This window comes from Artemia sp. Qi Xiang Cuo, chromosome 8 (genome assembly GCF_049724085.1).
Source record: "Artemia sp. Qi Xiang Cuo chromosome 8, ASM4972408v1, whole genome shotgun sequence".
Classification (NCBI taxonomy): domain Eukaryota; kingdom Metazoa; phylum Arthropoda; class Branchiopoda; order Anostraca; family Artemiidae; genus Artemia; species Artemia sp. Qi Xiang Cuo.
Window position 1 is genome coordinate 30708818 of NC_142801.1, and position 15394 is coordinate 30724211.

The window sequence follows — 15394 nt, forward strand, 5'->3', positions numbered from 1 at the left end:
ATTTTAATTTTGATCTTTTGAATCTCGATGTTGGAAATAATAAGGAGTTTTTGACTATGATGTTGTGTTCTAATTTTCTTCCAAGTATTTCTCTGCCGACAAGAGTTACAGCTAATACAGCTACATTATTAGATAATATATTTTTTTCTCCTGTTTTATTTGATGCTGAAAAATCGTCAGTAATTTTGTCTGATATGTCAGATCATTTTCCGGTGAGTGTTCTTTTAAGTTTAAATAATAGTAATAAACAACATCGAGATTCAACAATGGATAATTCAAAAAAGCGATATACATAGATTGATTGTAAAGTTCTACGTCAGTTAATTGGTGACCATGATTGGAGTTCGGTTTATGGCTCAGATGACGCAAATTCTGCGTTTTCAGATTTTATTGATCAAATGATGCGACTGCGGGATCGGGATTCTTCAACACGAGTTTCGCATGGAAAGTTTGCGCAGAAATTTGACCCATGGATTACTGAAGGTATTTTGGCATCGTTAAAACATAAAAATAGAAAATTTAAGAATTATTTAAAATTACAGACACCTGAGTCGTGTTTATAAATAAGATTTTATATGAAAAAGTCAAAATAAAAAATAAGAAAAGATAAAATAAAAAATTATAAAGAGAAAATTTTTGATTATAAATAGGATATTAGAAAAAAAAGGCAAATGATAAATGAAAAGATACGTCCTCATAGTCGTAAGAATACTAGTGTTAATTGCCATGTTTTAAATGGGGAAAATGTTACAGAGCCCAATGAAATTTTAAATGCTTTTGTAGATTATTTCAGTAATATTGGTTCTAGGCTTGCATCGACTATGAATATGCAACTGAATTTCCCCTCTGTTCCAGTTAATGAGCAACATGCAGAAAATTCGTTTTCTTTTTCTGAGATTAAGCCTCATGAGATTGAAAAAGTTTTTCTGAAGCTTAAACGGAGTTTTTCTAAGGACGAATTTGGATTTTCGGCTCAAACCGTAAAGCAAATAGCGTCAAGCATTTCACCTTTGCTGGCACATATTTTTAATTTATCACTTATGCATGGGGTTTTTCCTGAACTTTTAAAAAAGCAAATGTTATAGCATTACCTAAAGCTGGGAGTTCAACTGACCCTTCAGATTATAGGCATTTCTCTACTTTCGGTTTTCAGCAAAATTTTGGAAAAACTTGAAAATAGTCAATTACAAAAATATTTATTTGATAGTAAGATTTTACACACGTCTCAATATGGTTTTATAAAAGGAAAGTCAACTGAACTGGCACTTCATGAGCTTTTACTAAATATTAATGATTCACTAGATGATGGTCAACACGCGTTGGCGATTTTTCTTGATGTCGCAAAGGCGTTTGACACCGTAAATCATTCGTTGCTTCTTTTTAAACTAAAGTCTTATGGGTTTTCAACACAAGCTGTTAAATTTTTTTAATCTTACCTTTCTGGGAGACGACTAGATTGTGTTGATAAATCTCGTGATCTCTGTTCCGAAACTTTTCCAATTAATTACGGAGTGCCTCAGGGCTCTGTTCTTGGGCCTATTCTATTTCTTCTTTTTATAAATGATTTGCCAGAAGTTTTGTCTCTTTGTAAAATTATAATGTTTGTTGATGATGTAGTAGTTTTCGTTTCTCACCGGGACCTATCAGTTCTTTTCCAGAAACTCGAAAGTATGTTACTAACTGTATCTGATTGGTATTCAAGGAATTTAATAGCTCTTAATGAAAACAAATGCCAATATATGTTATTTTCGCGAACTGGATCAGTAGTGTCAGATACCTTCTCTCTTTTTTGAATGGTCTTGAATTAAGACGGGTGGATCAGTTCAAATATCTTGGGATTATTTTGGATGAAAATTTGTCGTTTCATAAATATGTAAAAACACTGTCGTTAAAAATTTCCCGAAATATTGGCATGCTATCTCGTCTTTGTCACTTTTTTCCTAAAGCTATTCTAAAATCTATTTATTATTCTTTCGTCCACCCATATTTTCTCTATTGCATTTCGGTTTGGGCATCTACCTTTCCGTCTGTTTTCAAATCTCTTCAAATACTTCAGAATAAAGCAATGAGGATTCTTTTTAATGTTGATTGCAGAACTTCAGTTAGACACCTATATGGGACTTCAGGAATTTTCTCTTTGGACCAACTTCATTTAATTTCTATCTCTAGTATTTGTCATGATTATCAATATAGTAATTTACCTGTAAATTTCTGCGCTATATTTTCAGCGCTAAAGTATGCCACCAGGCATGTGCGCTGTTTTGTGACATTTATTTATGTACGTGTTATAAATAAAAATATTCTACTCTATATATATATATATATATATATATATATATATATATATATATATATATATATATATATATATATATATATATATATATATATATATATATATATATATATATGTATTTATGTATATATATATATAAATATATAAATATAAATATAAATATAAATATATATATATATATATATATATATATATATATATATATATATATATATATATATATATATATATATATATATATGTTGGATTTGAATTTTATTTTAAAATGTAATATATAGAGGGGGGCCCGCAAAAAATTTCCGTTTGGGTCCCACACTTAGTCTACCTGGCCCTGGAGGTTGCCCTGGCCCAACAGCTTAAAAATATAAGTATCAAGCTCATTAGAAAAAATATCTTTTTTTTGCGATTGAAACATTCTCTTTAACAATCAATGTTGTACATTAGTTTTGTATTGGCCCGAAGACTTAGGCTATAAGTTGAAAACTATATATTGCATTTTCATGTAGCCTTTAGCAAAGCCGTTTTTTGTCTCACAATATTTCTTCCAAGAGATCTATTGGGTTACAACTGATTTAATGATTTAAAAGATCTCCATTCGGGTCTGAAAAGTACATTTGGCCATATGAATATGGCTCAAAATCACCTTCAGGGGTCTGTCATGGGTGTGCTGCTAAATTAATTTTGTGATAAATTTGTCCAGCTGTTTTGAAGCTTAAAAAATTACAACTGTTTTGCTTTGATCATTGCTTATGTTGAATAAAGTTAAAGCAAAACATGAGTTCCAGTTTTGTATTTGTAAGTGGAACTCTTTAGAGAGCAAGTGATGCCCTATAACATGCCAAACAAATTCATTTGGGAATTGTTGTTGCAGGAATACAATTAGACTAAGCAGGAAGCAGTCCCCAAGTAACCCATCTTTGTTGACTACTTTTACTGCAGGATAATAGAGGACTCCATAGTGAATACATACAGAGTTGAAGGGCCCTAAAATTTGTAAATAACACATGCGTAATTTACGGCATCTTTATAGGTTTTTACTGGGTTTAACGCAACAGTTAGTTAGCATCGAAGATGGTGATGGTGCTGTTCTTCTAACATAATATTTCTTTCTTCTGCACTTTCATTTTTGACACTTTCTGATACTCATTTTAGCATGTCTACTAAGCATACAATTCTTTGTTCTTCCCTTTCCTTTTGACATGTTCTGTTGCTTGTAATTCTTGCTGCTGACTATCTTCTAAATGCAAATTTCTTGGTTCATGCAGTTGTATATCTTCTGACCACACATTTCTCTGTTCTTTATTTTCATTTTCATTTGTTCTGATCCTCATTGTCATATGTCTAGTAACTGCATATTTTGTTGTTCTTTACTTTTGTTTTTGTGTTATTGAGATTCTTCCTGCCACTTATCTTTTAACTGCATATTTGTATGCTCTTCAATTTCGTTTTTGACTTGTTTTAATTGTTGGTTTTGCTAATATTCTAACTACATATCTCTTTGATCTTTATTTTCGTTTATCATTGCTTTGGACATTTTTTGGTGCCTTTTGCCTTAGCTGCTTGGATTGGTATTGTCACTTTTGATGGTCTAAGCTTTTCATTATTGCCTGTCATAAATTTACATTTCTAAGGTTGTTCTCTGGATCTTGTCTCACTTGACAGTCTAAGTTGTTCATTTTGAGATTATGATTTTGTCCTCCTTTCTTCTTTTGTGCTTAGCTTAATTTACATTTATGTCCCCTAGATATTATGAAAATGCCTTTTGAAATTTACATCAGTAAATATGGGCAAGTGAATTTACAAATAAATTTTGGTTTTGCAAATGTGCCTTCACTTTTAATCAACATAATTCCTTAACTATTTAGTCTATCCTGATTATTGTTGATATCAGGAAGTTTTTTTTTATTATTGGTTTTAGCCTGGAAAATGATCTCATTTTGTGCTTACTTTAATTTACATTTGTGTCCCCTAAATAATATGAAAATGCCTTTTAAAATTTACATAAGTGAATATGGGCATGTGAATGTACATAAAAATCCTTCTAAAAAAAATTTTAAAATCTATTTTCCTTGTGTCCTCACTTTTAATCCTTGTAATTGCTCGACTATTTAGTCTATCTTAATTATTGTTGATATCAGGTATTTTTTTCATTGGTTTTAGCCTGAAAAATGATCTAATTTTGTGCTTACCTTAATTTACATTTGTGTCCCCTAGATATTATGAAAATGCCTTTTGAAATTTACATCAGCAAATATGGGGATGTAAATGAACATATTTCAAATTTTTGTTCTGCAAATGCTTCTAAAACTTTTATTAAATCTATTTTCCTTGTGCCTTCCCTTTTAATCAACATAATTGCTTAACTATGTAGTCTATCCTGATTATTGTTGATATCAGGTAGTTTTTTTTATTGGTTTTAGCCTGGAGAATGATCTCATTTAGCAATTACCTTAATTTACGTTTGTGTCCCCTACATATTATGAAAATGCCTTTTGAAATTTACATCAGGAGATATGGGCATGTGAATGTACACATTTTTAAATTTTTGTTCTGCAGATGCTTCAAAAACTTTAGTAAAATCTATTTTCCTTGTGTCTTCACTTTTCATCAACATAATTGCTTAACAATTTAGTCTATCCTGATTATTGTTGATATCAGGTAGTTTTTTTTATTGGTTTGAGCCTGGAAAACGATCTCATTTTGTGCTTACCTTAATTTACATTTGTGTCCCTAGATGTTATGAAAATGCCTTTTGAAATTTATATCAGCAAATATGGGCATGTGAATGTAAATATTTCTAAACTTTTGTTCTGCAAATGTTTCTAAAACTTTTTTAAAATCTATTTTCTGTGTCTTTACTTTTAATCAACATAATTGCTTAACTATTTAGTTCTATCCAGATTATTGTTGATATCAGGTAGTTTTTTTATGGGTTTTAGCCTGGAAATGATCTCTCTCCAGAAGCAATGCTTACTGGAATTGTTAAGAACATTTCACAATATCAAAAATCAATTGTTTGTTTTGATGGCAGTGTGGGGTCCCTTCAAACGTGGGGCCCAATTGCTACAATCACCCATTCCCTCAAAACAGCACACAAAACAAGGGCCTGATGAAGGCCCAAAAAACTTTTTTCCAGGGGTCCTTCATACAAAAGGGGTGGTAGCAGATGCTTAGGATGAGGCTCATCCAACTGGAAATTGAAAGTTCTAGTGGCCTTTTTAAGGACTGAAAGTAATTGGAGGGCAACCAGCCTCCCTCTTATACCATATTCTTCTAACTGGTTTGTTCCCACAATATCAAATCAAAATTTTGGGATAGCCATTTTGATCAGAAATGTTAACATCCTACCATAGCCCCATAATTTAAGCCATAGCCATAATTTAAGATAACTGTTCAGTTATCTTAAATTATGTAAATAACCTATTATTCATTTATAGGTTTTAGTAGAAAAGGTGATTTTCCAACCAGCTAAAAGCTCTTAGGGACCATTAATAACACCAAGGCCCTGGAGCTGGGAAATGACATGCATACAACTGGAAATGACACAAAACTTATAGCAAGTCAGTTATTACCTTTAAAGCTGAAGAAGCTAATCTTGTGTCTTAGCTAATCTGTTGGGTAATAGGCTAAATATACTTTGTCTCTGGACAACCTGAACTTTTTTGCCCTTTAAGCTGCTATGGGACTTAAAATCTATAGAAAGTTGTAGCAATGTAAATCAAAAGACACTAGGCCTATGTTCTCCCAGGCAATCTAAACAGTTCATCTACAATATCTTGGGAATGGCTTTGGTGATTAAGAGTGGGGATTAAGATGGGGCAGAGGGTGAGATTCCAGATTTTCTTGTAACTCATCTGTTTTAAAATTTTGGAACTGTGAGTCCTTGTTAGATATCAATCTATTGCCATGGAAGTAGCAATGTAGACTGAAAGAAACCATGTGTACCTGGTAAAGTTCTACCAAATCATATTATTGAGTTAGGACAAAAGTGAATACACCATTTGATGCCTTTTTTTTATGCTGATATCAAATATAAAAACCATTTCTCGTAGAAATTACTTTTCGCCCCCCTCCCCTATATCGGCCAAGTCAGGGTTAGGTGGGGTTAGGTAGATATAGGGGGGGGGGAGGGGCTGAAATTCATTTCCGATAGAAATGATTATTATATTTATAATCAGCATAAAAAAAAAGGCATCAAATGGTGTATTCACTTTATTTTTAACTCAATAATATGATTTGGTAGAACTTTACCGTGTACCCAGCTTATTAAAACAGTGTATCTACATTGCATTATCTTAAGAAGAGCCAGAGAGATTGATTTAAAGTTTTCAAAGGGGGTGGGGGTAGAGGGACAGTACCTGTAATTTTAATTTCACTTGGGGTTTGTGAAATGAATTGAATTTAGTTTAATAGAAAAGTTACTTCATATAAATGTGAAGTAAATATAGCAGTCATCATACCTTGTGTTTGGTTGTGTGAATTATTATAGTGGACTTGTTTAAAAGCAACAACCATACTTCATGAAATTAGAGTTTTTTTCTCAATGTTTTTGCATAGCACTTGTGTTTTTTCTCATTTTTTTCTGTATTTATGCATCTGTTTAAGCTAGATTTTGTTTCCTTTCCCTTTTTTTCCTGTTGATAAGGGCTTCTATATGTTAAGTTAAAATATTTGAACTTTTATTATTATTTGCATAAAAAATTTCAGTTGTTTTTATTTGAAAGTTCACTGTCTTCTTAAAAGTTTTACCCATTTTCCATTATTTTCATTTCACTTCAAGCATAAATGGAAAGCCATTGTGGTCTAAGACATTATCTATGAATCTATACAGACCAAGAAGACCTTAACAAAGATAATGCGTTGTGGAAGAAATAATTCTGATTATATTGATCCTTAACATTAAAAATTTGGAATTTTTATGGTCATCTGCCTTAAAATTTCAGGTCATTAACTTCATATGAATAAGTAGCCTACTGCAGGAAATTTTTAACAAAATCAACTTGAGCAAGAAACAAGTGATATATATATATTTATACAGATATCCCAAAATTACAAGTAAATGGTCATGGCACCCAAAAAGAATCAGGGTTTTTATCAGTCTTATAGTCTGTGGAGATTTTATTTGTATAAGCAGGTCACTGTTAAGTCTCAAAATGAACAACAGATTTTTTAATTAACCTGGAAAATAGCACAATTTTTGTGGAACTTTATAAGACATACTACAAGTTTTTGGGTAAAGTTCTACAAAATCATATTATTGAGTTAGGACTAAAGTGAATACACTATTCAATGCCTTCTTTTATGCTGATTACGAATATAATAAGCATTTCTATCGGAAATGAATTTCAGCCCCCCCCCCTATATAGGCCTATGCCAATTCAGGGTTAGGTTAGGTATAGCCTATATAAGGGGGGGGGGGGGCTGAAATTCATTTCCGATAGAAATGCTTATTATATTTGTAATAAGCAAAAAAAAAATGCAACGAATGGTTTATTCACTTTAGTCCTAACTCAATAATATGATTTCGTAGAACTTAACCAGTTTTTGCATGCGACCAAAATTGTTTTGTTTCTATTCTAACTTTTATTGCAGTTGGCTTGAAATATAAAAAATCTCATCCCTTAAGTCATGTTTCAATTAAATCAAATGTTATTAAAATATATCTTGCATGGTACCCAAGAAAATTGTAATCACAGCACAAAATTGGCAGTCAAAATTTAGGCTCTGCATTATGCTGCCAATTTCCCCTACCTTTGCAGAATGTTATTGCAAAAACAAAATTCCCTGAAGCTTATTTAGTTAAATAAAATTTCTTACAGAGCTGAGCTACTGAAATGTAGTCGTACCTCTCTTTTCCAGCTAATCCATCTCAAATCCACAAGACATCAGTAGTCAGTACTAGTCAGTAGGACAAAACTTATTCATATAGAAAAAAAATCTTAGATAAGTCAGTGTTGCCGCTCTGGCCAAGAAGAATTTAATAAAACTGAGAGCAAAAATTTACTAAGTCGCATCTGTTTTTACTAAATGCGCAGAAAAAAGTTTTGCGCATGCGGCTACCGCCGCACGTGCACCATCAAGCATCGATTTTTACTATAGGAAGATAATCAATAGGATTTCAAGAATCTTTTTTAATTTTTTTTTCTTTTTTCACTTTTCCTCTTTTCTTTCGTTTTCATATTATCATTGAAAATTCCGGAAACCTAAAAGTTCAAAAATCCTTTTTTTTTATTATTTGGATGGACTACTGGATAGGCTTCATATTCCAGATGTTGTGTATCCAAGACGTCAACCAATAGTCTGGAATCTTAGATTCTGGAAATCCTGCTGGTGAAGCCCGGCTTTAATTTAGTAATGGTCTTCAGGTCTTAAAATTCAAATATATTGAAAAATTAAAAAACAATCAAACAGCTTCAACTCATATTCACGAAGCAATACAGGCAATGGAGTGCTTAGAATCTGAAGTGTGTTTGAAAGCGACGGCTTTTGAAATTTGTCCCCCAGTCTCCGTTTTTAGGTTTTAAATCTAAACCCTTCAATTTTCCATTTTTAAGAGGAAATTTCCCACTTTTAAGATACTAATTGGGTTGGTCTTTAAACAAGGGATAAGATGATTACAAGGATTTCTGGCAAATTTGAAAGAAACTAATTTAGGATTTTTTTTAAAACTGATTTTTTCTGGATTCTCTCTCGTTCGTATTCAAGGGAATCAAAAACCAGTAAAATCTATGTCACTTCAAAACGGAAATGACGTAATCGGCTACCGGTTTAGTTGTAAAAATATGTAAATTAGAAAGTGATCCTCAAATTGGACTAGGGCTGCCAAGAAAAAGAAAACTTATATAACATACAATAATTAATTTTTATAACATTGTGTCAATATAAAACGAAAGGTAAATCATACAAATTGAAAAGTAAGAAGAAAAGTATGTAGTCACATTTAAAAAAAAGTCACCCTTATAAGGCTTTGATCATCCTCAGCCTCATCCGAATTTAAAGTAGCCACTAGTGTCAAATTCTGACTGAAGGGATCTACTTGTTTCCATTTCTTGATAGCCCGAGTTAAATTCCTGGGGATCACCCAATCCTATACTCCACTTGACGACATGAGAACAAGTTGCTTCGTTTTTATCAGGGACAAACACTCGAGACATTTAGTCTATTCGGGTTTTTTAGTTTTGATGACCGACAAAATCAAGAACTATCTTTCTGATCCAGCACTTGAATGGAGCAAGCTGCAAAGAGTCAGAAAGAACTTGAGCCGGTATGGAAAAAGTTCGTTTCCAGCAGCGTCTATAAAAAGTTACAAGGCTAACTAACAAACGAAGGAACTGTTATAAGCCAGTCTCCATTTGGCAGATTCTGCGATTCTGCCATCTTGCAGAAAAAGCAACGTCGAAGGTTGCAGTATCTGCAAATTTCCAATAAGGATCCGCAAAAGAAGTCTCTATTGAAATGAAATATGCAGATTGGCGCTGCAGATTGGCCGAATCTGCCAAATGGAGACTGACTTTTATGAGAGTCTGGGAAAATTTTCTGAAAAAATTAAGCCGGCATACCAGTCCTGATTTCAAACAGTTTGCCTTTCAAAGCGAGTATCAAGAAGAAGCCGAGAGAATAGTAGAGATTTTTTAGCGCTAGGGTTGACGCTAAATCGCAAAAATGAGAGCAACAGTAGCTATAATATCTAACGTAATCGAAATCAGATTTTGTAATGAATGGATCCTAATTTTTTCCCTGAGTTCATGGAAAATAACAAAAGTTTTGTTTACTACAAATCATGACTTTTTACTAGATTTCGGGAAATTTACTACATCCTATAAATTTACTAGATTTTTATTTTTACCAGATCTAGTAAAATCCTATTGACAGTGGCAACCTTGGCTGAGATTCATATTTTGTTTCTGGTGATGAGTTTTTATGTAACCGTTGCAAAAAAAAAATCCAAAAAGAAGAAGAAGAAAGGAGAAAACACTAGTGGTCCTGTAATGGCGCAATGACATTAATTTTGCTTGGCAATACAGAACCCAGAGCTTCCATTCTGCTGCAGCTACCCACTTAAGGTCCGGATTTGATTCCAGTGAGTAAATAAGGAGTTAAGCAGGGTTGTGTTCTGTCCCCCTTTATGTGGATCATTTTGAGGGACTTTGCCTTAAGGAGCAGAGGAAAGGCAAAGGGAGATCACGGAATCAATTGGGGAGGGAAACTTCTCCTGGACTTAATCATGCTGATGATTTTAGCATCCTAGATGAAAGCGTGAGCAAAATGAATGAACTTTTAGATGTTTTGCGAGTTTAGGGTGCTAGAATAGATCTAAAAATTAATGTTAAGAAGACTAAGTCGCCAAGGCTAAGAATAAGTGAAGATGAAAAGGTGGCATTGGGTAACGAAAAGATTGATCAGGTGGACACCTTCACTTACCTTAGTAGTATTATTAGTAAAGACGGTGAGAGCAGTGAAGATGTTAAAAGTAGAATAGCCAAGGCTCAGGGTGTTTTATAACAGTTAAAAAAAGTTTGGAAGAATAGGAAGATAAGTCTGCAAACCAAGATCATAATACTGGAAGCTACAGTGATGACAGTGGTCAAATATGGTTCTGAAGCATGGGCCTTGCGAAAAGCGGATGAAGATTTGCTAGATGTTTTTCAGAGAAATTACCTACGGATTGTTCTGGGTACCCAGCTCACTTACTGTATTTCAAACAGTAGGCTGTAAGAAAAGTGCGGTTCAATCCCGCTTTCTTAGGCTATAATGAGAGAAAGGTTGAGATAGCTAGGGCACGTTCTGTGGATTAAGGATGACAGATTGCCGAAAATTGTCCTTTTTGGCCAACCGTCTAGGGCTAAATAGAAAGCGGGTTGTCTGTGGTTGGGGTGGGAGAATATCATAAAGAAATATTTAAAGGAAATGGGAACTTCATGAGAGGGTATAAAGAGGGAGGCTTTGATAAATTGGGATGGAGGAGGAGCGTGCGTAGCTAGGTTGGCCTCAGGTGGCTTGGTGCTGCGTTGACTTGTTAGTAGCAGTAGTAGATTTCACAAAATCATCTTTATACTAATCCAAACAAGAAGATGACGAAATAATATGATGACGTGTCGGGAAGGCCGTTTCAAGTAGTAATCCTCGTTACAATATAGATGCCTCGGCGAATAACAACACTTGTCAAGTGTTATCCAATGTAAACATAGCTTGTTTGAAAATCCCTGAAGGTGTGCAAAATTTCACAATTACTGTCTCGTTGTGTTCCCTGCATTTAACTTCCTAAAATTTTGTCATTTTAGAAATGGTAGGATTGTTTGTTTGCATGTAACAACTCCATTTATTTTTGTTAACTCCAGCTATTCTAAGTTATCCTTCATTTTCAGTGGTCACAAGATGTGACTTAACCGGCAGCTGATACAGACCGTTTCAAGTAGTAATCTTCTTAATCTCTGATCTCATTTACATATAGTGAAACACTAAAGATAAGTGATCACGCTTGCCAGATCAGTAGTCGTGGAATGTTTGAACGCGCTGTAAAGTATAACTGCACATGTATAAGAACGCACTATGATGCTTATTCAAGTTATAGTTAGTTCACACGGATGGGATTCCCATCATCCTCAAAGGAATTCCTTTCAGGATTGATCGTTTCCCCTTCATGTCTTTATGTTGGATTTTTTTTCAATTGTTCTCCTTGGAACCCGATGGGTTTCATGGGAATTCCAAGACAAAATATTCAAAAGTTAGAATCATGCCGAGGTTAAATCATCCGCAGACCCATAATCTTATAGCCATGGTGGAGAATTATCAGTTTTTATTTGACACTTGTCACAAAGAATATAAAAACATAAAGAAAAAACGACAAACATGGCAGGAAACCTCCTGAAATTGGAAATTATGAAAGGAAAATGATGGACAGACATGCCATCTTCTTTTATTTTTTCTTGATTAATTAATTCCTCAGATTTTAGCAAACTGGAGCTAACTAAAACTACTGAAAACGCTGCCAAGGCTAAAGCGTCTGAGTCTGAATCGTTCATGCTGTATTGATTTAAAATGTTTGCTTCCCTTCATGACGTTTGGTACATTCTGAACACCATCCCATGAGTGTGAGCAGTTTCCCATACATCCTTGATTTCAGCGCTTAGGAAGTGTAACTTATCTGATATCTATATCTGTTACTTACAGACCGTTTTAAAGTAGTAATCCTCTTAGCCTATGACGTCATGTGCGTCTTGTGAAACACTAAGGATAGGTAATCGAGATTTCGGGATAAAAATTTTTGATATTCTCGAAAGCACTATATAATTAAATTGGTGTTTGCGTGGTCATTGCTGTTATTCGCATTTTTGTCAAAAAGTACTTAAGCTGGCATTTGGCTGGATAGGTAATTGTTGTTATCTTTGACAGATTAAATCCATGAAAGTTAATTTTAGCCAAGATAGATACGGAATGCTTGAACGCAAATCAAATCGGTTATTTTCGTGATAAACAGAGGGTCAGTCGTAAAAGTACCTGGTTAATGAACAAACACTCGTTAAGTGCAAGAGTTTTTCTTACTCTCATAACCGAAGAGTGTATGTAAGAAAACATCCGTGAGATATATATTCTAACCTTCAACAGGAAATGTTGCTTTTAGTATTTTCCATAGCATGTTGAATTGGATTTCTATATTACGGTACCTTTACCATTATAAACTTTGTCTAAAGACTGCCAAATCAGAACATAATTAGGGCGTATACCACACATATTGCTTTGTCTCTGCTTTGTACTTTGCCACGTTGGGGTTTGTTCGTAGGTTTTATTTCCCTTTTTCTTTGTGGTTAAGAGGTTGGAAATAAGTTACAGAAAATTATAAATAGGATTTTTGAAAAAAGGAAGTACCTAGCGATTTTAAGAAAGTCCTAATTAAACCCCTTTATAAGAAAGGTGAAAAAAGTGAGTGTGGTAATTATAGAGGCATTAGTCTGGTCTCTGTAGGTAGGAGATTACTTAGTATGATGATACTTTTTAGACTTAAAGATACTGTAGACAAAGTTTTGAGAGAAGAACAGGGCAGTTTTAGGAAGGGCAGAGGATGTGTCAACCAAATTTTCACTCTTAGATTAATAATTGAGACGTGCCTGAGTCGTCAAACACCTTTAGTCCTCAATTTTATAGATTATTAGCAAGCGTTTAATTCAGCGGATAGAAGAGCTTTGACGAAGGTCTTACTTTTATGGTATACCATACAAATACATTAAAGTGATCAGTGCAAGCGTTTAATTCAGCGGATAGAAGAGCTTTGACGAATGTCATACTTTTATGGTATACCATACAAATACATTAAAGTGATCAGCGCTATGTACGAGGTTAACACTGCTGTGGCTAAAGTAGGAAATGAGGCTAGTAGCTGATTTTGTATTAAATCAAGAGTTAAGCAGGATTGCGTTCTACTCCCATTTATATGGATCATTTTGATGAACTTGTCTTAAGGAACACAAGAAAGGCAATGGGAGAACACGGAATCAAATGGGAAAGTAAAACTTTCGTGGACTTAGATTATGCTGGGGATTTAAGCATCCTACATAAAAGTATGAGTAAAATGAATGAACCTTTAGAGGTTCTGCGACTTCAGGGTGCTAGAAAAGGTTTGAAAATTATGGTTAAGAAGACTATGTCGCTAAGACTAGGAATAAGAGAAGATTGAAAGATGACTTTGTGTAGCAAAAAGATAGATAAAGTGGACAACTTCACCTACCTTGGTAGTATATAATATTATTAGAAAAGTTGGCGGGTGCAGTGCAAATTTTAAAATTAGAATAACCAAAGCCCAAGATGTTCTTCACAGATGAGAAAAGTTTGGAAGAATTGGATGATAATTCTGCGAAATAAAATTAGATTATTGGAAGCTACAGTAATGACAGTGGTCAAATTTGGTTCTGAAGAATGGGTGCTCCGAAAAATGGAGGAAGATTTGCCAAATGTTTTCCAGAGAAATTGCCTACGGATTGTTTTGAGTACCCAACTGACTGAGCGGATTTCAAACAGTAGGCTTTACGAAAAGTGTGGTTCAATATCGTGTTTAGGGCTGTAATGAGAGAAAAGTTGAGACGGCTAGGGTAAGTTTTGCTGATGAAGGATGACTGATTGTCAAAGATTGTCTTTTTTGGCCAACCGTCTAGGGCTAAACAGAAAGCAGGTCCTCCTTTTTGGGGTGGGAGGATGTCATATGAAAAGATTTGAGGGAAATAGGAACTTCCTGGAAGGGCATAAAGAGGGAGGCTTTACATATATTGGGATGGAGGAGGAGCGTGCGTAGCTGTATTGGCTTCAGGTGGCTTGGTTCTGCAGTGAGCTGTTAGTAGTTGTAGCAGTCGATCGTCAAATGGACACCTGTGCAATATCCCAGGAACGCATAACGTTATGGCGTTAGAACTTTTCATGCGTGTTGTGTGGGATGATAAGCTAAATCAAATGACACTATGGGAATTCAAGTTTATCAAAGGGATATATCTGCAATATTTCAGGAACGGCTAAGGGTATTAAGATAAAACTTTTTGGCATATTGATGATTTAAGAAACAAAGTAGATACATCGAATAAAAAATTGTTTTCAGTAACGTCCAAATAAAATTTTGGTCTTTTGGAGGGATAGGGGGTGGTATCTCATCTGTTAATTGCATTAATTTCTGTTTGTTTTAGATTTCATTTATTCACTGACAATGTTTTATGGTCGTTTTACGCTTGAATCATTTGTTTAATTTATTTCTGCTTGTATCTTTTTTAATGTATTGTTTAAATTTCTTTGGAAAGCTTTTCTTTGTGGAAAAAGTTTCTTTGCACTAAACTATTGTAAACAATAATACAGTAAAAAAGTTGCATTACTATTGAAAAAAATCTATGAAGCAGGGCCGCAAGAAACTTTCGTTCAACGCTATAGAAACAAGTAATGGTTCGTTTACACATTGTGGAAATTCATTGTGGAAATTCGCGGATTTAGCAATCCGTGCGGAAATTCCGTCCATTTTTATGCTAGAAAAAATCTCTAGCTTTCCGCAACGTTTTGGTCAAATCAGGACGGAATCTTGGCAAGATTTTTAAATGAATAAAATCATGAGTATGGATTATCGAAAAC

At 34.0% G+C, this 15394-nt stretch overlaps 1 protein-coding gene across 4 annotated transcripts in view; it reads right to left on the bottom strand.

Annotated features, from left to right (window-relative positions):
* LOC148949319 (retinol dehydrogenase 12-like) overlaps positions 1-8267 on the bottom strand; it is a 516801-nt gene extending 508534 nt beyond the window's left edge. For 3 of the 4 annotated variants that reach the window (XM_089093350.1, XM_089093353.1, XM_089093354.1), the window contains exon 1: positions 8143-8267. The gene's annotated coding sequence lies outside the window, so the exon portion shown is untranslated. Of the gene's footprint in view, positions 1-8113 lie in introns of all 4 variants that reach the window. The other variant, XM_089093351.1, reaches the window with a different exon arrangement.
* Positions 8268-15394: the final 7127 nt, after the last annotated feature.